This window comes from Chiloscyllium punctatum, chromosome 24 (genome assembly GCF_047496795.1).
Source record: "Chiloscyllium punctatum isolate Juve2018m chromosome 24, sChiPun1.3, whole genome shotgun sequence".
Lineage (NCBI taxonomy): Eukaryota > Metazoa > Chordata > Chondrichthyes > Orectolobiformes > Hemiscylliidae > Chiloscyllium > Chiloscyllium punctatum.
This window is the reverse complement of record NC_092762.1, coordinates 12,443,221-12,467,214: the sequence shown is the minus strand read 5'-3', so window position 1 is coordinate 12,467,214 and position 23,994 is coordinate 12,443,221. Positions and strand designations below refer to the sequence as shown.

Genomic DNA, 23,994 nt, shown 5'->3' with positions numbered 1-23,994 from the left:
GTGACAGGATTGTGGAGATTAGGTCAGATTTGTTGGTTAGATCTGTCTGTCACTAGCTGTTTCTGCTATTTGGTGAGTAAGTGGTCCTGTTTGGGAACATCACCTCATTGTGAGGTGTACCTGGTGCTGCTCTTGGCCAGGCCTGCAGTATTCTTCATTGAACAAGGGTTTATCCCCTGGCCTGATGGTCAGGGTAAAGTGGACCAAATGCCAAGCAGTGACAGTGAAAATTGTGCTGGAGTACTCTTCTGCTGCTGTTGGTCATGACCCGAATCACCTCACACAGGCCAGTGCTGAGTTCCAGATCTCTTCGAAATCTGTCCCGTTTAGCATGGGGATAGTATCTCTCACATGTGCGCTCACGCGTGTACACACACACACACACACACACACACAGACTCATTGTGAATTGTGTGTGTGTGTCTCCAAAAATGCTGTGTGCGGTAGTCATTGTTCCCAATTCCCAATATGGCCATCGATCAATTTCTCTGCAGCCGTGGTGAAGATGAGGTCAAGTATGTTTCTCCCTGTCAGTCGTTCCCTCCCCACCTGGTGCAGACCCATTCTCTCAGCTATATTCTTTTTGACATGACCATCCCGATCAGGAACGGTGCTGCTGAGCACCTGTTGGTGGTGATTTTGAAATAGCCCACCCAGTATACATTCTTCAGCTCATTCACTCTGTCAGTGTTTCCTCCAAATGTTCAATGTAGAGGGACACTGATCCATCAGCTGAAGGAAGGGAGTCAGCAGGACGTTTCCGTCTCTGTGTTTGATCTGACACGTGAGGCTTCATTTTGTCACATTGTTGCTTGAGGAGTCTGTAGGACGCCTCTCCCACATTTAGCGCTAGCCCCCAGACGTTAGGAAGGAGGGATTTCCAGTGTCTGCAGGGCTTTTACTTTTCTGTCACTATCAATCGAAGGGCCTCTTCTGTGCTGTATGACACTCTATAACTTTTGTGATTGGACAGTCCAAGATCTCACTCTTTCAGTTCCTCTCAGTACCTTGTTTATTCCACAGATGTCTACAATATTTTCTCTATTAAGACATTGCACAATTCCATTTTTAAACTATCTACGTGTATCGCTGTATCTTTCCCTGTCATCTCCTCCAGCCGCTACATCCATCTGTATCTCCGTAACCCTCCGTAATCACTACAACATTTATATCATACTATAGCCCCACCTATCACTGTAAACTCCGCCAGCCCCTACACCCCTCCCTATCTCTCTAAACTCCAGCTGCTTCACCTTTCCCCATATCCTAGGAAGGAGTTCAAAAATATCTCACTAACCTGTTCTAGCATGCACAGGCCACATTATTTCTGTGATACCTCCAGTCTTGCTTTCCTATCTCTGTAACATCTCGCACCTTGCTTTCTTATCTCTGTTACATTTCCAGTCTTGCGTTCCTCTCTCTCTGTAACATTTCCATCCTTTTTATCCTCTCTCTGTAACATGTCCAGCCTTTCTTTCCTACCTCTGTTGCATCTCTAGCCTTGCTTTCCTCTCTCTATAACATCTAGAACCTTGTTTTCCTCTCTCTGTAACATTTCCAGCCTTTCATTCCTATCTCTGTAACATCTCCAGCCTTGTTTTCCTCTCTCTGAAACATCTCCAGCATTGCTTTCATATCCCTGTAACATTTAGAGCTTGCTTTCCTCTCTGTGTAACATCTCCAACCTTGCTTTCCTATCCCTGTAACATCTCCTGCCTTGTTTTCCTATCTGTGTAACATCTCCAACCTTGCTTTCCTATCTGTGTAACATCTCCAACCTTGCTTTCCTATCCCTGTAACATCTCCAGCCGTGCTTTCCTATCTCTGTAACATCTCCTACCTTGCTTTCCTATCCCTGTAACATCTCCAGCCGTGCTTTCCTATCCCTGTAACATCTCCTACCTTGCTTTCCTATCCCTGTAACATCTCCAGCCTTGCTTCCCCATCCCTGTAACATCTCCAGCCTTGCTTCCCCATCCCTGTAACATCTCCAGCCTTTCATTCCTATCCCTGTAACATCTCCAGCCTTGCTTTCCTATCCCTGTAACATCTCCAGCCTTGCTTCCCCATCCCTGTAACATCTCCAGCCTTGCTTCCCCATCCCTGTAACATCTCCAGCCTTTCATTCCTATCCCTGTAACATCTCCAGCCTTGCTTTCCTATCTGTGTAACATCTCCAGCCTTGCTTCCCCATCCCTGTAACATCTCCAGCCTTGCTTCCCCATCCCTGTAACATCTCCAGCCTTTCATTCCTATCCCTGTAACATCTCCAGCCTTGCTTTCCTATCTCTGTAACATCTTCGGACTTGCTTTCCTTCACACCTCAGTGAATTGGTTTTTACACACCTCAGTGAATTGCTTATGCATTTGCATCTGCATGTTCATCTTTCTGGGGCTCTTTAAAATATCCCCAGCATTGTGTCTGTCATCGTTTGGACCCTAACCTCGACCAATAAAGCCTCATTTCAAGACACGTCCAATGTATCGTCCCTCCTTACTGCAGTAACTGTTCCTTAATTAATAATGCAAAACCACCTCCTCTTTAACACCCTCTCCTGTCCTGACCGTAGTTCCAGTACAACAGAATATTGAGTTGTTAGCCCTGACCCCTCTCAAACACGTCTCTGTGATGGCAAAAAAGTTCCATGTCAACTCATGTCATTGTCACAACAGTCTGTCTGATAAAACTCCCAGCATTAATGTAAGCTGGAATATAACACCTGGACTACTCTGTGCCCCGGAGTTCGTCAATCATTCTCTATTTGTTATCAGGCTGCCCAAATCATGAACCAAAATTGTAACTCTAGGACTGAATGACTATTTGTTGAATTGTAATTTATTTTTTTTTAAAATGTATTCATCAAGTGCAACTTTCCAGAACTGAGCAGTCAGCTCCACATAAAATGATTTTTGATGGTTAATTCCCTGCTCAATGTGCAGAGGGGACAATCCTCAGTAATGGAGAAAGTGAGGACTGCAGTTCTTGGAGATTGGAATCGAAAAGTATGATGCTGGAAAAGCACAGCAGGTCAGGCAGCATCCGAGGAGCAAGAGAGTCGACGGTTCGAGCATGCGCTCTTCATCAGGAAGGGATTGGTGCATTCCTTTTTCTTTGATTCCGTGATTCGCAGGACGTTGGGGAACTATACTTGCTCAGGAAGGCAGCACTATATATATCACTGAAATGGAAAGCATTCAATCCATTGGTTGGGCAGGGTGTAGACAAGTTGAGGGGAAATACAGACTGATTGAAGCACTAACATAAGGATAGATAAATCCCTTGGGCCAGATTGGGTATACACGAGGTTACTCCAGCAAGTGGTGGAAGATGTGCCTTTGGTGATGATCGTTGTGTCTTCACTGTCCACTAGAGTGGGGCCAGATGATTGGAGTGTGGGAAATGTTATTCCCTTGTTCAAGGAAGGGAATAGGGATAATCCTGGGAATGATCAAACAGTCAGTCTTACATCAGTGGTAGGCAAAGTATTGGAGACGCTTCTGAGAGGCAGGATTTACAATTATTTAGAAAATGATAATTTGATTAGAGATAGGAGGTTCACAAACCTTATTGAATTATTTGAAGATGTGAAAAATTCATGTTGATGAAGGTAGATCGAAGGAGATGTGGTGAACACAAATTTTAGCAAGGCGTTTGATAAGGTTCCCCATTGTAGGCTCATTCAGAAGGTAAGGAGGCATGGGACGCAGGAAATGTGGCTCTCTGGATACGAGTGTGGCTGGCCCATAGAAGACAGAGGGATGGTTGCAGATGGAATGTATTCAGCCTGGAGCTCAGAGACCAGTGGTGTTCCACAAGGATCGGTTCTAGGACCTGTGCTGTTTGTGATTTTTATAAATAAATTTGATAAGGAAGTGGAATGGTGGGTTAGTAAGTTTACCGAAGACATGCAGGTTGATGGAGTTGTGGATACTGTGGATGGCTGTTGTAGGTTGCAACAGGACATTGACAGGATGCAGCGCTGGACTAATAATTGGCAGATAAAGTTCATCCTTAAAAAGTGTGAAGTGTTTTATTTTGGAAAGTTGCATTTGATTACAGAATACAGAGATAAATGCAGAATTCTTGGCAATGGGGAGGAACAGAGGGATCTTGGGGTCCACGTCCATAGGTCCCACAAAATTGTCACCCAAGTTGATAAAGTTGTTAAGAAGGTGTATGGTGTGTTGGCTTTCATTAGCAGGGGGATTGAGTTTAAGAGCAGTGAGGTTAATGCTTAGCTCTATAAAGCTGTGGTTCAAACACATTTGGAATATTGTGTTCAGTTCTGTTTGCCTCATCATAGGAAGGATATGGAAGCCTTAGAGAGTATGCAGAGGAGATTTGCCAGAATGCTGCCTGGACTGGAGGACATGTCTTAGAAGAAAGTTTGAGGGAGCTAGGGATTTTACCCTGGAGCGAAGAAGAATGACAGCTGACTTGATAGAGGTGTACAAGAATTGAGAGTCAAAGATTGGACATGGGAGTCTAATCCAATGGCAGAAATGGCTATCTACCAGGGGCGTTATTTTAAGGTGATTGGAGGAAGGTTTAGGGGAGATGTCAGAGATAGCTGCTTTGCACAGAGAGTGGTGGGGTGGAATGCACGGCCAATGATAGAAATAGAGTCAGATACATTAGGGATAATTAAGAAGACTCTTGGATAGGCACATGGAAGCTAGTGCATTGAAGGTTATGTAGGTTAATCTGATCTTAGAGTAGGATAAAATATTGGCAAGGCATTGAGGGCTGAAGGGCTCTTATTGTGCTGCACTGTTCTATGTTCCAAGTTTCTCTCAGCTGGTGGATTCTCATCAGATGGTGAATGTGTGAGAGAGTGAGGTGTGTGAGGTCAGGAAGCTGGAAGGGGCGTAAGGCCAAGACTTCCAGTTATGGTGTGCATGGTTACAGTCAGCTGAGTGCCAGCACAATATGTGTGGTTACCTCGACCAGACAAAATCCAACAAGTTTAGTTGTTAAACTATTTTTTGTCTTGTCATTAGCTCCTGGTTTCTTCAGATACATTCTGTTTGGTGACCCATGTATTAATATCTGACCATCCACAGGCAGGTACAATTTTATTTTGATACTGGTGAATGTGAAGGTGCCTTTATTGGATATAATTTCAGAGGATTCAAAGGGAGACACAAGATGCTGCAGAAAACTGTCAATTGTGAACATGTTCACACAGCGTCTGGACCAGGGAGCAGATGTAGGAAGTATGGGGAACATACCAGATGTCAGCACCATAACCAATACCATGTGAATCTGACACTCCATGTCCATACAATGCTCTCTGGGTCATGCTCTGACTGAAGATGAACTTGTAAGACCTGGTTCCTGATCAAACATTGGTATCTAATTTAGACAGTATTTTTAACAACACTAAGAACATTGCTAGGTAAAAAACAAGGACTGCGGATGCTGGAAACCAGAGTCTAGATTACAGCGGTGCTGGAAGAGCACAGCAGGTCAGGCAGCATCCTAGGTGCAGGAAGGTCGATGTTTCAGGCAAAAGCCCTTCATCAGGAATGATGACTGACAGTGTGTTGGCTAGTTTCCTCCTGCCCAAGGTGGAATCCAAATGATTCACTTTGAAGGAATGTTTGAATGATTGTCCTGAACCAGCTTGGAAACTTTCTGGTCAGATTCTGGAGCAGGCCAGTATCTCACTCAGTGTCACAGGCAGCTGCGAGGTCCAGTAGCACGGTGCCTGAATTCAGGCCTTTTGGAATCCATTTTTAATGTCGGCCATGATTACAACGTGGTGGGTTTACTGACCTGAACAATGATCAGGAGTTAGCCATGTTTGTGAATTGGGCAATGATGAGATATGAACTACAATTATTCAACTGAACAATAATTGCATCATCTCTGAAAACAATTAGGTTGGTTCTATATTGATGGAACTAAAATGTAAACACCTACCAACATTTTATGATACAAAAGTAAAGAGTGTGCGTTTTGTATTGTACCAAAAAGAAAATGTTGTCTGATTATTCTGGTGATCACAATGACACACTAAAAGCCAGTATACAAATGCATACATTGTGGCTATATCATTTGCAAAGTGGTTGACCTCTGACTGATTGCATATTCAGAGTGAGCAAACGATTGAAAAATCAGATAGAATTATCATTCTGACACATTTATGTATAATCAATCGATTGAATTCTGACTGAAGTGTGTGAGCTTCAGCTATCTGCCAACAATTCAATTAGTTTTAAAATAGTGATGGAAAATGATAGACCAGATCTAAAAGTTGAAGTTCTAACTTGGAGTAAGACTAATTTTGATGATGTTAGGCAAGAACTTTCAAAAGCTGACTGGAAGCAGATGTTCGCAGATAAAGGGGCAGCTGGAAAGTGGTAAGTATTCAGAAATTAGGTAACGGAGTCCAGAGACAGTATATTCCTGTTACGGTGAAAGGAAGAGATAGTAGATATAGGTAATGCTGCTTAACTAAATAAATTGGGGGTCTGGTTAAGAAAAAGAAGGGAGCATATGACAGGTAGAGATAAGGTAGATCGAGTAAACCCTTAGAAGAGTACAAAAGACAATATGAATATTCTTAAGAGGGAAATCAGGAGGGTAAAAAAGGGGACATGAGATAACATTGGCAAATAGAATTAAGGAAAATCCAAAAGGATTTTACAAAGACATTAAGGACAAAAGGGTAAATAGGGAAAGAATAGCGCACCTCAAAGATCGGCTTGGAATCCTTTGTGTGGAATGCAGACGTTGGGGGCAATACAAAATGAGTATTTTGCATCAATGTTTACTGTTGGTAAGGACATGGAAGATATAGAACATTGGGAAATAAATGGTAACATCTTCGAAATGTTCTTATTACAGAGGAGGATGTGCAGGATGTCTTGAAACGTATAAAAGTGGATAAATCCCCGGAACCTGATCAGGTGTATAGAGAACTCTGTGGCAAGCCAGGGAACGGATTGCTGGGCCTGTGACTGAGATATTTGTATCATCGCTAGTCATAGGTGAGGTGCCAGAGGAATGGAGGTTGGTGAATGTGGTGCCAATGTTTAAGAAAGTTGGTAAGGACAAGCTAGGAAACTATAGAACAGTGAGCATGACAGCGGTGGTGGGCAAGTTGTTGGTGGGAGTCCTGAGGGACAGGATGTACATGTATTTGGAAAGGTAAGGACTGATTCGGGATAGTCAACATGGCTGTATGCGTGGGAAATCATGTCTCACAACCTTCTTTGAATTTTTTGCAGAAGTAACAATGATGATTGATGAGGCCAGAGTGGTGGACATGATTTATTTGTACTTCAGTAAGTTGTTCGACTAGGTTCCCCATGGGAGACTGGTTAGTCAGGTTAGATGTCATGGAATAGAGGGAGAAGTAGCCATTTGGATCCAGAACTGACTCAAACATAGAAGGCAGAGGGTGGTGGTGCAGGGTTTTTTTTTATCAGACTGGAGGCCTGTGACTGACGGAGTGCCACAAGGATCGGTACTGGGTCCACTACTTTTTGTCATTTATATAAATGATTTGAATGTGAGCATAAGAGGTATAGTTAGTAAGTTTACAGATAACACCAAAATTGGAGGGGTAGAGAACAGCAAAGAAGATGACCTCGGATTGCAACAGGATCAGATGGCCCAATGGGCTTAGGCTTTTAATTTACATAAATGTGAGGTGCTGCATTTTGGGAAAGCAAATCTAAGCAGGTCTTATATTCCGAATGGTGATATCCTAGGGAGTGTTGCTGACGAAAGAGACCTTGGAGTACAGATTCGTTGTTCCTTGAAAGTAGAGTTGTAGATAGATAAGATAGTGAAGAAGACATTCATATGCTTTCCTTTATTGGTCAGAGTATTGAGTACAGGAGTTGGAAGGTCATGTTGTGGCTGTACAGGAAGTTGGTGAGGCCACTTTTTTAATATTGTGTGCAATTCTGGTCTCCTTCCTATCGGAAGGAAGTTGTGAAACTTGAAAGGGTTCAGAAAGGATTTGCAATGATGTTGCCAGGGTTGGAGTATTTCAGCTGTAAGGAGAGCCTGAATAGGCTAGGGCAGTTTTCCCTGGAGTGTCAGAGGCTGAGGGGTGACCTTATCGAGTTTCATAAAATCATGAGGGGCATGGATAGGATAAATAGACAAGGTGTTCTCCCTGGTGTGGGGGAGTCCAGAACTTGAGGGAAGAGGTTTAGGGTGAAAGGGGAAAAATATAAAAGAGACCGAAGGGACAAATTTTTCACGCCAAGGGTGGTACATGTATGAAATGAGCTGCCAGAGGAAGTGGTGGAGGCTGGTACAATTGCAACATTTAAAAGGCATCTGCATGGGTATATAAATAGGAAGGGCTTGGAGGGATATGGCCTGGGTGCTGGCAGGTGAGACTAGATTGGGTTGGGACATCTGGTCGGCATGGCTGAGTTGGACCAAAGGGTCTGTATTCATGCTGTACATCTCTATGACTCTCTGACTCTAATTTAGAAATGACAATAATTTAGCATGCACTGTCAAATAAATAAATGGTTTATGTTATTAAATTGTAACATACAATAAGATGAAAACTTGCAATTTTTAGAATGAAAAAGAAAGAACGAAGAACAAAGAAAATTCCAGTACAGGACCAGGCCCTTTGGCCCTCCAAGCCTGCACTGTTCCAGATCCTCTGTCTAAATCTGTCGCATATTTTCTGAGGGTCTGTATCCCTTTGCTATCTGCCCATTCTTGTATCTGTCTAGATATATCTTAAATGATGCTATTGCAAACATACTCCAAATATGGTCTGATCAGATCCTTGTAAAACCTCATCAATCCATCTCTGTTTTAATATTAAAGTCCTCTCAAAATGAATGCCATCACTGTATTTGTCTTTCTGACCGGATAGACCACCAGGAACAATGAACACATGATGGACATTAATAAACTTAGCACGGAGTTCTAAAAATGAACAATAATTAAAGCATGGTGGGAAATGGTTCCCAGCCTTGAATAAACTCTTTGCTAATCCATATGCTGCAGAATCCAGACAGGCTGCAGCTACCCACAGACAGTTTGCAAAAAAAAACCTGACAGCTACAGACTCTGCAATACCCACCTGAAATTGGACTTCAATGGTACAATGGAATGTCGCCCTTGGGCCATCAATATGCTGACCCCTGGTTGAGTCTGATTTATCTGGGTAAATGAACTTGATAATTCCATTGGCAGATCCTCCTTACCCTCCCAAGGGCTTGAAGACTTGCAAAAATACGAATCTCTCAAAGCCGCACAGAGTGCGGCAACTGGAGAATAACCATTGAGAAAGAAACCAACTCCAAGACCATCAGAAGAGTAAGAAGGCATCACCACGTGGGGCCCGGCCAAGTTCTAGTGTGGTGGTACACAGTCAGTCAAAGTTAATTTAAAAAAATAAGATGGTTTGCAGTATTTTTCATTACTTTATAGTAAACTTTATTGGACTAACATGGAGTGTGCTCAATAAACAAATATTATTGTTTGTAAGAGTTGACTCAGTTCTTTTGCTGATTGGAAGAATTTAAGCAAACTGTGCGGCAGATGCAACACCTTCCTAACTATTGACTCAACCTGCAAGTTTACCTTGAGACAATCCTGTACTAGAACTCACAACTCTCTTTGCTCTTCAGACTTCTGAATTTTTTCTCCATTTATAAAATAGTCCTTGCCTATCTCCCTCCTCACAAAGTGCATCGCATCAGGCTTTCCCAAGATGTACTCAATCTGTCACTTCTTTGCCCACTCTCCTACCCTGTCTAAATCCTTCTGCAGCCTCCCTGCCATCTCAATGCTGCCTGTCCCTGTACCTACCTTTGTATCATCTAAAAACCTCGCCAGAATACCCTCAGTTCCTTAATGTAGATCGTTAATGCACAAAGTAAAAAGTTGTGGTCCCAACACTGAGCCATGTGGAACACCAGTTGTCATCGGCTGCAATCCCAAGAAGGGCCTTTTTACCCCCACTCTCTACTTGCTGCCAGACAGCCAAGCTTCTGCACACACTCGTAACTTACCTCGAACAAAAAGGGGCCTTATTTTACTCAGCAGCCTCCTGTGCAGCACCTTGCCAAAGTCCTTCTTGAAATCCAGGTGGATAACATCCATTGACTTTCCTTTGTCTCTCTTGCTTGTTGCATCCTCAAATAACATTTACAGATTTATGAGGCATGACGTCCTCTTGATGACCCCATACTGACTGCCCAATTTTACAATTCACATGCAAGTATTCAGAATCTCATCCTTCTCAATGGATTCTAGGATCTTACACATGACTGAGGTTAGGCTCATTGGTCTATCACTTTCTGCCTTTTTGCCTTATTCCCTTTATAAAGAGGGTATCATGTTTGCAACTTTTTAGTCTTTTGAGCCTCTCCCTGATTCTAGAATTTCATGAAAGATCACCACAAATGTCTCCATTATTTCTTCAACTAACTCCCTTGGAACTCTGGGATATTGTCCATCTTGTCCAGTTTATTTACCTATTTAGTTTTTCGAGCAACTTCTCCTAATAAGCTCTGTCCCCTCGCTATCTTGAATTTTTGGGGATACTATTCGTGTCGTTCACTGTGAAATGTGACCTGAAATAATTGTTCAGTTTCTCAGCCATTATTTGTTCCCCATTACTGTATCTCCGGCGTCGTATTCAATGTCCATTTCTGCCTCTCTTTTGCCCTTTATGTATCTAAAGAATCTCTTACAGTCTTTTATTTTACTGGCTAGCTTACCCTCATATTTAATCTTCTTCCTCCTATTTCTTATTTTGTTGCCCTATATTGGCATTTGTAAGCTTCCAAATCCTCTGGTTTCCCACTGCCATTTGCCATGTTATCTGATTTCTCTTTTGCTTTTACGCTAACCCTGATTTCCCCTGTCAGCCGTTGTTGCCTCATCCTCCCTATACCATGCTTCTTTTAGCTTGGGATGAGTCTCTGCTGTGTCTCCTGAATTACTCCCAGTAGTCCTCACCACTGAGCCACCATGCCACCCAGCTCCAGCTCCCTAACACGGTCTCCTAGGAGCTGAAGCTGGGTGCACTGTCCACATGTATAGTCATCAGGGACGGTGAAAATTTCCGTGAGCTCCCACATCCCACAAGAGGAACGTGCGACTGCCCTAACTGGCATCGCGACAACTGTAAAAATAAAGTTGAAAGGACTGTATTTCAGTATCCCTGTACATTTTGCTGAGCTGGAGCTGTCCGAAGCCACTCGTGTCAATGCCTTACTGCTTACTCTGCTACAACGGCATGTCTCTCTACTCCTCCAGAAACAGTTTTGGTCAGGGAGGGAAGGAGACACGACAGTGATGTAGTGTTTAGGCCTTCAGCACTCCTTGACACCTGGCCACTGACTACCAGGTCCCCAGTGGAGGTCTCTGCTTGGCCTTGGAGGGTGTCACGCTGAAGTCTGCCTTCTGGTAGTGGTGACTGTCAATGCAAATCTTCCCCCCAACAGTCAATGTGTGTTGTCGCAGTCCTCTCGTACTTTCTGTCTATTAGTATCGCGTTTATGAATTCATTGAATCCTTCGATTGCATTCAAAACTGTGTCTCACTCCATAGCGACAGAGGTGATGTTCTTGTGAGTACAGGGCTTTTGGAAAAGAACACCATTAGACATTGGGACAACAATATATCTATCCTCTAACTGAGTCTGCTTTTCCTTCGATTAGGTTATTTTTATTTTGTTAATCCCCCATTCCACTTTCCTGCGAATTCCCACAACACTTGTATAAAAATCTGTCTGTCTCAGCCTTGAAGATATTTAATGCTCCAGCCTCAACAGCCCTCCGAATTTTCTACAATTGTTTCCCTCTCACTGATGTGAGACTTGGTGGTCCTTAATCTGGTGATTTGCCCACTCTCTCTTGCATAAACTTCCAATTCTTCCTCAGCTCCTGTGTCAATTTACTCAAGGGTCAAACCGTCACTCTCCCTGAATGCAGAAAGTTCTTCTCCAAACTGAACACCGATTCGTAGAATGTATTTAACATATTCTCTGGCTGTGTAAACAGGCTGTCCCCTTAGTCCCTAACACTTCCATTCTTTCCCGCGTTATCGTCTTCCCCTTAATACACCAAAATTATGACTTTGGATTCTTGCTAACTTTGTTTATCTCTGCAGATACTTCCTCATCTGTGGCACTTCTTCACCATTTTTTATTTGTTTTTCATGTTTCTGTATCACTATATTTCATGTTTCTTGGCAGGGCTACATGCTGAATTTGGTTATATGTGGACCATGTAGTCCTTTCCTGTTACTATTATAGTTGGTGTGTCTGTGACACCTGTGTTACAGCCGAAATCTGTTGCTTCTTTAAGATTCAAAGGAAAAAAGAATATTTTTCTGATTATCCTGTAAATCTCAGGAACTCCACTTTGTTTGAAAAGACATTTTAGAGGCAGCAGAAATTTCATGAGATAATAGGAACAAATTATTGATGGTGGACCACTCTGTGACCTTCATTGAACTCGCTTGTCTACCCCCTCCCAAAGGCTTTGGTTACATAACACAGAATTATTTACAGCAAAAGTGGGGGAAACTCAGCCCATTGTCTCTTCCAGTTTGGAACGACTATATCTCTACTGTTAGTCTCCTGCACTGTCCCCATAGCCCTCCACATTTTGTTATTAGTGTCTGCTTTTAATTTTAAGCATCTTGCCGGATAAGAACAATATGATCAAGCTCAAACAAAAAAAAAAGCAGAACTTAGAGGGCAAGTTCAGCTGGTCTGGCAGTATCTGTGAAGAGAAATCAAAGTTAATGTTTCTGGTCCAGTGATCCTAATCGAACTGTATTCCCAATGATTAAATGGTGTGTATATTAAACACAGTTCACTTTATCACATTTAAAATGATCCTGTTCAGTTCATATTGTCATTCAGCATTGCATTTCTCAAAAGTTGCTGTTTCCTTGTTGTGCATTAGATTTAATTCTGTCTGGCAGAAAGCGTGATGATGACTGGGGAATATCATTGTACCCCCGCTCCCCCCCCCCCCACCCCAAGCAGTCTCCACAGCCACTATCCCATTCTGTCCTATCTCCCAGCGAATGTCATGATCATTCAAACCTGACTCATTAATTCATAAGTCTTAATGCATAAGTTCATTGTAATTATGACTTTTGGTTTCAACTGAGGCCAAAATGCGTAAAAAAGTACGGTTTTACACAAATAAAACTGCATTTAGAAGTTTGTCAATTTGTATAAATAAATTACTGAAGAATATTCCCTAGTTGCCTTATTAGAGCAGTGAGAGGAACATTCAGAGAAGTCCACACTTCCTGTCTATGTTCAAGGCAACTGTGCCCAGTGACAGTGTGTTGGCTGGCGGTTGTTCCCGTGGAGGAGAGATCCGCACAGAAACAACATCCTGATTGTGTATATTTTGGTAGGTGGAGGGATTTGGAGAGAGATGGTTACAGCATAGTAAATGGACAACCGAGCAGAATCATCGAGCTTACGAAAAGATAACATTCATCTTTCTCCCTCACAACTGACTTCACTAGAGCAATTGGTGATGGGAGATTTGACCAATAGCCAGCAATGTCGACATGTAGTCGAGTCCAGTTATATTGTGAACTGACTGTTCTGGATTAAAAGCTGGGACTGATTGCTCCGTGACTATGATTGATGTCAGTCTCCATGCAATGTAACTGTCACTGGAGGGTTTCCCTCTCCTATTGGTGAAGGGCTTCATTCAGTGCGCTATCCCAGTGTAGGAGCAGATGCATCAGCTCCAACAGTAACAGAGATCAACAGCTGCGTAGACAGAGAGAGGACAGATCTGAATCTGAGAATAGCGGACTGGAACATTACAACAATGGAGAGGAGGTTTTTCTTGAATCTTTTCAAGTGTGACTTCTCTTCAGAACAAAAAAGGATTGGAAAATGGGCTTTTAAATCCCTTGACTGCGGTAGAGGGGGGGTGACGGGAAACAAGATGATGTAGAGGAGCAATGCCATTGACAAATTGACTTTTATTTCTGGTAAAAGAGAATCAAATGTAAAATGAGTATTAATTAGATTGTGAAGGGGGAAATGGGTTCATTAATTAACTGCAAGACAAACGATTCACAAACAGGGCAAGTTCATTGGGAGACCAGGAGAAAGAATGTGTGAAGAATGGAGACCAGCCATAATGCGGTCAGGCTGTGCAAGTATGGAATTGAATAAAAATTCCATCAGGATAGAACGTTCCAAGGTCTAAAGTGAGGTGTTATTCGAGCTTGGGTTTTGCTTCATTGGAGCATTACAGCAACCCAGGACTGAAATGTTTGCATGACAGCAAGGTAAGTTTTTGAAATGGGAAGCAATGAGAAGGTCAGGGTTATTCCCACAGACAGAGTGGGAGTGTTCCTCAATACAGTTTCTGTTTGGTCTTCCCAATATAAAGGAGACTGCATTGTGAGCAGCAATGACAGGAGACTGGATTGAAAGAGTACAAATGAAATGCTGCTTCTTCTGGAATATGTGTATTGGGTTGTTAAGAAATAACAGATGTGTCCGCCATTTTTTCAAATGTCCAAATTTATTTCTTCTTATATTTAGACCACCTAGTTCCACAGCTTGGAAAGTGTAAGTACTATAGCTGCGGGAGGCCAGAGTTAATAAACTTGGATCTGGATAAACACAGCAGACCAGACAGAATCAGAGGAGGAGCAAAGGTAATGTTTTGATCTTGGACCTTTCGTCAGGACGGGTGAGGGGGAGGGGAGCCCAGAAATGGAGTGATGGGATATGAAAGGGCGGCGGGTAGGTATGGGGGTGGTAGGTACATGAAGGTATGAGGTTACTGTGATTGGTCAGTGGGAAGGGTGGATCAGGTACAGGTGGGTCTGGTCAGGGAAAAGGGACATGGGATAACGCTGTGGGTGGAGTGTTTTTGAATCGGCTTCAGTCAATATTGAGGCCATTGGGCTATCAGCTTCAAAGGTAAACTCTCACGTGGTGTATCTCTGACAGTGGACTGGCTAAGGAAAGGCATGTCGCCGGGCGAGTGGGAGTGGGAAATAAAATGAATGGTAACTGGAAAGTCGGGTTGGTTGTTTTGTACAGAGCACTAATGCTCCACACAGAGCCTGATCCTGGCCCACTGAGCTCATCTCCAAATCCCAACGTTGTCTCCTCTATGTTGTGGAGACCAAAGGGAGGACTCAGGGACATAATCATGGAGCATCGGCTCTCTGCGCGCTTTAACAAATTCAGCATTCCAGTTGCCATCCATTTCAATCACTCCCCTCCCCTTGCTCATCCGGCGACAGGCCTCCTCCACTGTCAGAATGAGGTCAAACAGAAACTGGGGAACACAACTTGATATTTCAGCTGGAGACCTTACAGTTTAATATTGTCTTCACTGGCTTCAAAATCTCTCGACCAACAGCTTTACCCCATGTCCCCTTTCCCTGACCTCACCAAAGCTGTGCATCTTCCCATTCGCATATCTGTTGCATCCTTCCCACTGACCAATCACAATAATTCCCTGCCTGCATCCCCCTATCGCCATCCCACCTAGCCTTCCACCAGCCCCACGGCCCTCCCTCTATTTACTTCCCGGATCCCCTTTCCCACCCCAATCCTGATGAAGTCTTTCAGCCTGAAACGTTGACTTTCCTCTTCCTAGGATGCTGTCTCACTTGCTGTGCTTTTTCAGCTTCATAGGTATTGGCTACATAGTTGCACGTTGAGACCTTATCAGCAACAGATTTTATTGTGCTTTTTATACATTCCTTGTCTGTTTACTGACAAGCTTATCTCAACATTCGCACAACAGGATCTAGGAAACAGTCTTTTTGTCATTAATGCACCTGTCTGCTTCGAACTGATTTTCTTTGTTTTAACTGTACTTTCATCACTGCTGTTCGCAATGGCATTGTAATTGTAACTCTTATTATGCTGTAGCTTAACCACACTATTTCCAATATGCTTCACAACTTCCTTGTTCTTATGCTCCACACATCTATTCATAAACCAAAGATCCAATAAATCCTTCTATAATTTCCTGTCTTCTGTGTCCCTCTCTCCTTAAAGGGGGAGGTTACATTTCCCAGTCCTCCCTCAGAGGCACAGAGACACACATACACAGACACACACACTCTCCCAATCACAGGCACACATACAGACACACACACAGTCACACAGACACACTCACACAGACACACACTCACTCACACACACAGGCACGCTCACTTTCACACACACACACACTCACTCACACACACAGACACACACACACTCACACAGACACACACAGACAGACACACACACTCACTCACACACACAGACACACACGCACTCACAAGCACAGAGACAAACACACTTTCTCAAACTCAGACACACACACAGACACGCACACGCTCACACACACGCAGACACACACACACTCACACACACTCTCTCTCTCACACACACACAGATCAATCATTGTTCGGCCATTCCATTTCAAATTATCCTGTTTCATTTACACTGTCACTTGCTTTTCCTTCTTCCGAATATATCTGTTTCTTTCTCTACATTTGATTTTATTCTGTCTGTCAAGAAGACATTGGGGATGGGGGGATATCACTTTACTACTCATCAGTCTCCACAGTCACTGTCTTCTATTCCTTTCTGTTTCTTAGCCCATGAAAAATACATACTGTGTCTGACCCTTGAATCCCGATAAACATGATTTTTTTTAGATTCCTACAATATGGAAACAGGCCCTTCAGCTCAACAAGTCCACATCGACCCTCCGAACTGTAACCAACCTAGATCCATTCCTCGACCCTCGATTCACCCCTGACACTGGGCAATTTAGCATGGCCAATTCACGTAACCTGCATATCTTTGGACTGTGGGAGGAAACCGTAGCACCCAGAGGAAACTCACGCACTCACGGCTAAGGCTACAACAAACCTAAAAAAGAAACGGCATACAACTGTGCAATAAGACGTTTGCACCTTTGCAAGTAAATTATTGAATTGCATTGTGTAAACGATAATTAACTGATAAAAGGTATAAGAGTATAATCCAGCAACAGCCATAGCACTTCAAGAGAATAACATGCAATTACATTTAAACTTGAGGATTATGGACTAACATTTATTATGTCCGGAAAAAAGATGGTGATTTTGTGAGAAATTGCATTTTCCCCATGATATGTAATTCCCAGTAGTTCACGTACCAGTGTGGAGACCCCATGTTGGTTGAGAGGGAGCGCCAGGCTCTGAATGAATTCTCACTGTCTCAATGTGCAGTTGGTGTGTGTCTCTGCACTGTTCATAAATCTATCAGCAGCCTTAATGCCTTACTCCTGAAATAGTTCGCTATTCCCACCACCTTCTGTCCTCTATAGGAGCACAATAATGTCTTCTCGGAGATAGAAGGCATTTCCTTGAGACTTCGCACAAACTTTTCACTTCTCACTTTTCCCTCTCACGTTCAGCAAACCAAGTTAAAGTGACACATATGTACCACGAGCAAAGGAACCAGGAGGAAAAACATAGAGCAGTCTATCTGAGTAGACTCTGCTTCACTCTTTGTTATGTTCGGGCATCAAAGACATCTTCCTATTTCTGTATACATGTTTCGATAGGCTGAATGGCCACCTCCTGGTCATCTGGAAGCAGCTCAAGGACCTGACTTGGCGACTCCGGTTCCTGTTTAACATCTCGATGTGCTGACTACACTCCTTCACTCGTTGTGTAATAGGCAGGAGGGTCTGAATGGGCTATCCCTATTCTTGTCCAATAGTTTCATTGGATCGAATGGCGTCCTTGTATTCTGTTAAAACCACGTTTAGCGCAGAAGTATATGCTCAGAAACGGCGATTCTCCCGCTCGTTGGATGCTGCCTGAACTGCTGTGCTTTTACAACGCTACACTCTCGAGTCTTCAGTCACTGAATGGTCTCCTCGGTTTCTGTGCACCAGGTTATCGGAGTAAATGAACTCCAAACGCTCCTGTCTTGCAGTTTTGAGGAACTGAATGGAACATAGGGACGTAGGGCTGAGGAGTAGGAGTGTGTCATTAGACACGTTAAGCCTTCTCAACTAGGCAGTAAGATCGTGGCTGATCTGGATGTGCTCTCAGCCCCACTTCCATATCTGTAGTTCATTGTCTTTTACTGTTCAATATCTGACTGCCATTGCTTTGACTAAATGCAAACACACAGGCACCACAAACATCTGGGGAAGAGCATTCCCACACAAACAAACTTTTGTGAAATTCTCCTCATCCGTGTTCAGACTGGGGCTGGATGGACCACTGTTTCATTTTCTAGTCCCGTTCCTCCATTGATCATGATAAATTTTAAATGTAACTCGGTTGGTGATATGACCAATGATATAGGTCTCAGACTAGGTCAGGTTCTTTGCTGGGGACAAGACATCTCGATATCTTACATTTGCAAAAATAATTCATCAAAGCAAAGTTACTCAAAGCTAAGATGGAAAAATAAATGGCAAACAGTTTGGACAAATACGTACATTAATATTTATCTTTGAACGCACACTGAGATGCAGTCTGTGCATACACACAGACACACACACTAAGACATACACAGTGTCTCACACACGCAAGTGCACACAGACACACACATACACATACCTAAATACAAGCAGGAAAAAAAGCTGCAAAATATCAGCTTGAAAGAGCTTTGACCAAGCAATAGTTAAACTCAAGACAAAAGTAAAATAATGAAATGTTATTCTGCCTCTGAGGTTGTTCTGCTCACACAAGCAGGATTCATTCCTGGAACAGTCGGATTTGCTGAATTACCTTTGATTTTAGGCAGTGGGGAGATGCCAATGATTCCTCAACAGTAATCCTACATGAATGATAAAGATGACTGAACGGTTTTCATCTCTCATACATTGCTGCGAGAAGGAACAAGGAAAGAGAGGGAGCAATAAGCAGTGGCTTTTCCAGCATGTTGCATTTTCTCCATCTCGGAGCAGAAATATACAGGAATGTTATCTCAACACCAAACTGGACCACGTGAGGCCTCCTTGAACATTCTCGGAACTGTAGGACTATGTCCCTGTTCTCTGCTCCATGTAGGAAATTTAATGAAGATACGTTTGTATGTGTCCTCATATTTTTGTCCAATAAAATCATGTCTTCATAGTATTTGTTTTCTTATACTATGAAAAGAGTATTTAACATATACATGTTGTTTTCTTAAATTTGAATCCTCAGTTCTAGACTCATATACCAGAGACAATGTCCATAGGCTGTGCATCAGATACACTCTCCTCAATATCTGAAACAGTTCAATACGAACGCCTCTCATTCTCAACCCTGAAGTGCTCTCGCCTTATAGAGGTTTAAAACATCATGAGGAGAAAAGAAATGGTGAAGATCCAAGAATATTTTCCAAGCTTAGGGCAGTCCACAATTAGAGCACATAGATTGAAGGTGAGGGGAGAAACATATAAAAGGGACAAAAGTGGTAACTATTCACAGAGTGTATAGAATGAACTGCCAGAGGAAATGTTGGAGGCTGGGACAGCTACAGCATTTTTAGCCATTTGAATGAAGCCATTTGAGTGAACACGAAGGTTTTATGGGATATGGGCCAAGTGCTGGCAAATGGAACTTGATTAATTTAGGACATCTGGTCGGCATGGACATGGTGCACCGAAGGGTCTGTTTCCGTGCTGTATGACATAATAAGGCCATCTTTCCAAGAGCAAGTGCAGTGAAACATATTCACAAAATCTTCTAAAGCTATTGAGTATATTTATTTTTCAGTTTATGGAATCACCACTGCCCACAGTACATCAGATGTTGACTCAGAAATCCTCTGTAAAGATGCAGTAAAATATCCTGATAGCCTTTTCATGAAGTAATCATTCCAAATACCTTCATAATTACTTGCTGCATCTGCATACTAACCCCGTGTGATGTATGTACCCGGCTGAACAAATGCCTTTGTACAACTGAGTTTTGCGATCTCTCTTCTTTGAATTGTTGTTTTCCCCTTCTGCCACAGCACAAACTTCGGTACCCCATGTTATCCTGTTTCTGCTGAAGGTTTGCACACTAACCTTCGCTGTCTATATCACATTACAGACTCTCTACCTCCACTTGACATCTTATCGAATCTTCGTGTTTGAGCCAATTGATTTCCATCCAATAGTTCCCACACGCAAATCATTGACAGATTCTAAATAGCTTTTGATGTTGCACTGATCTCTGAGGCACGTCACCAAGTTAAAGATTTCCAACCCGAAAATACACATTTCTCCCGACTATCTATTTCCTCATAGTTACCCAGGACTCCCCTGTTCCTGTGTAGCAATCTAGAAAGTAGGTGTGACCTCTTCTTGCGCTGCGTAATGTACTGAAATGGCTGAAGATCTTCATCCTATTTCTTTATAATTACTTAGAGGTGCAGATCGATTCTGAATGGCTGAATGCGATCTTCCTCACCTTCTGTAACAGCATCGCGGGGTTGAGTGAGTGAACAATACATGAAGCAAGAGCAGCAGGTGGCCATTCAGCCCCTCGAGCCTGCTGTACAATTCAGAATGTCCATTGTTGATGTGATGGTAACTAAGCATGCCTTTCCTGTCTGTTCCCAACAATCATTGATTCTCTTGTTCATCAACGATCTATATAACTCCTCCTTGAGTGTTTTCATTAACCCAGTCTTCACTGATCCTTGGGCATGAGAAGACCACAGACCATACAATCCTAAAGAAAAAGGAACATCCCTTTCCCAGTCTGAAATAGGAATAACCTTATTCTCAAAATGAGTTCCCCTTAAACCAATCATTATTCTTTTGACACAACGATTAGGAACAGATATAGACCATTCAGCCCCTCAAACCTCCCCAAATTTCCATTAACCCTCAACAATCAAATACTGATCAGATTAACCTCCACTGACGTTAAAGGAATTCCAGGTACAATATTTTCACAAGATTTCAAGAAATTAGAACAGCGAACATTGAACAGTACAGCACAGTAAGAGCCCTTCAGCCCTCAATGGTGTGCTGACCTTTTATCCGACTCTAAGATTAAACTAAACTGCAGAGCCTTCATCCTATTATCATCTATGTGCTTATCCAAGAGTTACTTGAATGTCCCTAATGTAGTAATTCTACGATCACTGCTGGCAGTGCATTCCACGCACCTATCACTACCTGTGTAAACAACCTGCCTCTTGACATCCCCCCAAAACCCTCCTCCAATCACATTAAAATTATGTTTTCCTCGTGTTAGCCATTTCTACCCTATGATAAAGAATCTACTAATCCATTCCATCTGTGCCTCTCATCATCTTGCACGCCTCTATCAAGTCACCGTTCATCCTTCTTTACTCTAATGAGAAAAGCTAAAGCTCCCTCAAACCATCTTCATAAGACATGCCCTATAGGACAGGCAACGTGCGGGGAACTCCCGTCTGCACCCTCTCTAAAACTTCCACATCCTTCCTTTAATGAGGCGAACAGAACTCAACACAATATTCCAAGTGTGTTCTAATCAGGCCTCTATGCATCTGCAGCATAACCTCGCAGCTCTAAACACAATCCCCGAGCTTATGAAAGCCAACACATCATACACATTCTTACCTTGAGGGCTTTGGCAACTTTGAGGAATCTACAGACGTGGACCCCAACATCCCTTTGTTCCTCCACACTGCCAAGAAGCCTACCTTTAACCCCGTAATCTGCATTCAAATTCAACCTTTGAAAGCTCTCTCCTGAATATGGGAAAATAGAGCAGAATCAGGCCACTTATCCCATTGGATCTGCTGTGCCATTGGATTACAGCTGAACTGTTTCTCACCTACATTCTCCTGCCTTCGCCAAATGATCACTGATTCCCAAATTAATGAAAAGCTTATTCAACTCTATCTTAAAGAAACTGTGTGCAGGAGTGTGTGTGTTTGTGTGTGTGTCCATTTCTGTATGAATATGTGTTGTGTGTTTAACGTGTCTGTGTATGTATGTGTGTATCTCCTGAGATGATGTCCTGCCGTTTTTTGGGGTAAATCCATTGAAATTGAGATCAACCCCTCACCACTCCCTCCCCACACCTCTACGTCTGTCCCTGTTTAGTTTATAGTTATACAATGCCACCTTCTGCTAGCCTCCCCATGCCTTTGCACTAGTGTCAGGTTTTTTTTGTTTCTTTCAGAGGACATCAAATACTGTCAATCTTTCACATTGCATGGCTGTTTGGTTTTTCAAATAACGTCTTTGGAAGCACAGAGCAGTTTCGTCTGATACCTAACGATATCGTTCCTAAGATATTACCACCACCACTGTGTCCATTTCAGGATTTTCAATCTTTTCTCATTTATAATTTGTAGGAGTATATTATAAAACATTTCAAGATAATGAACGTGAAATACATTCATTGCATTGACTTACAAATTGTTCCGTCAATCTTGCTTGGATGCATTTGCGATGGAAATACACTTTAATTTGCGCACTCTGTGTCATGAATAATCTTCAAAGACAAATCACTTCCACATTGCAGAGTGACCATAGACATAACTTTACATGAACATTCTCCACTCTAAGGGTCCTCAGTACGAATACAATCCTCCATATACCAAACTGTGGATGTGTGCGTGTGCAGATGGTTCTGTCAGTTTGGATGGCGCTCTGAGCTGTCTCCCTCCCCCTCCCTCCCAGACTGAATCCCCTGATGGTTGTCACCCTGCGGTGCTGTCAACTCAGAGGAGTGTGAAGGCCAGCAGAGAGGGACATTGCATCACTTTAAACACCAGAGAGGCTGACAGATCCGCTGTGCACATGGACACACAGATACACACAGAGACGAATACAGGCACGCAGACAAAATGCAGAGATGAAAACAGACACGCAAATACACAAAGAGACAAATACAGACACACAGAGATGAATACAGATGCACAGGCGCACACAGAGACGTGCAGCGACACACAGAAACAAATACAGGCACACAGATAGACACAGAGACAAATACAGACAGGAAGATACACAACAGAGATGAATACAGGCACGCAGATACAGAGATGAATACAGACACGCAGATAAACACAGAGACAAATATCGACATGCAGATACACACAAAGACGAATAGACTCACACAGGTGCCCACAGGGATGAATACAGACGAAAAGGATACGCACAGAGATGAACACAGACACGCAGATACACACAGAGACAAACACAGACCTGCAGATACACACAGAGACGAATACAGACACACAGATACTCACACATGAACACAGGCATGCAGATAGACATAGAGACGAATGCAAACACGCAGATGAACACAGAGACAGATGCAGACACGCAGATACACACAGAGACACGCAGATAGACAGAGAGACGGATAGAGACACACAGATACACGTAAGATGAATACAGACACGCAGATACAAACAGAGACAAACGCAAACATGCAGATACACACAGAGACGAATAGAGTCACACAGATGCCCACAGAGACGAATAAAGACACACGGATACACACAGAGATGAAAACAGATACACAGATCCACACAGAGACAAACACAGATACACAGACACACATACAGACTCGCAGATACACACAGAGACGAATTTAATGACACACACAGATAGATACAGGCAGGCAGATGCACATAGAGATGAATACAGACACACAGATTCAGAGATGAATGCAGACACATAAATGTACACAGAGATGAATACATACACACAGATACACAGAAACACAAATATAGACACGCAGATACCCAGAAGGGCAAATATAGATACGCAGTTACACACAGAGATGAATAAAGTCACACTGATACCAACAGAGAGGAATACAAATACACGTATACACAGAGTTGAATACAGATAAACTGATATACACAGAGACAAAAACAGGCGTGCTGATACACACAGAGATACGCAGATGCACACAGAGACGAATAGAGATACACAGATACACGCAGAGATGGATACAGACACGCAGATACACACAGAGTTGAATACAGACAGTCTGGTACACACAGAGATGAATACAGACATGCAGCTGCACACAGACATAAATATAGG

The 23,994-nt window shown here is 42.9% G+C and overlaps 1 long non-coding RNA gene across 1 annotated transcript in view; it reads left to right on the top strand.

Annotated features, from left to right (window-relative positions):
* Positions 1-8,541, top strand: part of LOC140494443 (uncharacterized) — an 81,739-nt gene extending 73,198 nt beyond the window's left edge. The window contains exon 9 of the long non-coding RNA XR_011963965.1: positions 6,854-8,541. This is a non-coding gene — a long non-coding RNA (uncharacterized lncRNA). The remainder of the gene's footprint in view (positions 1-6,853) is intronic.
* Positions 8,542-23,994: the final 15,453 nt, after the last annotated feature.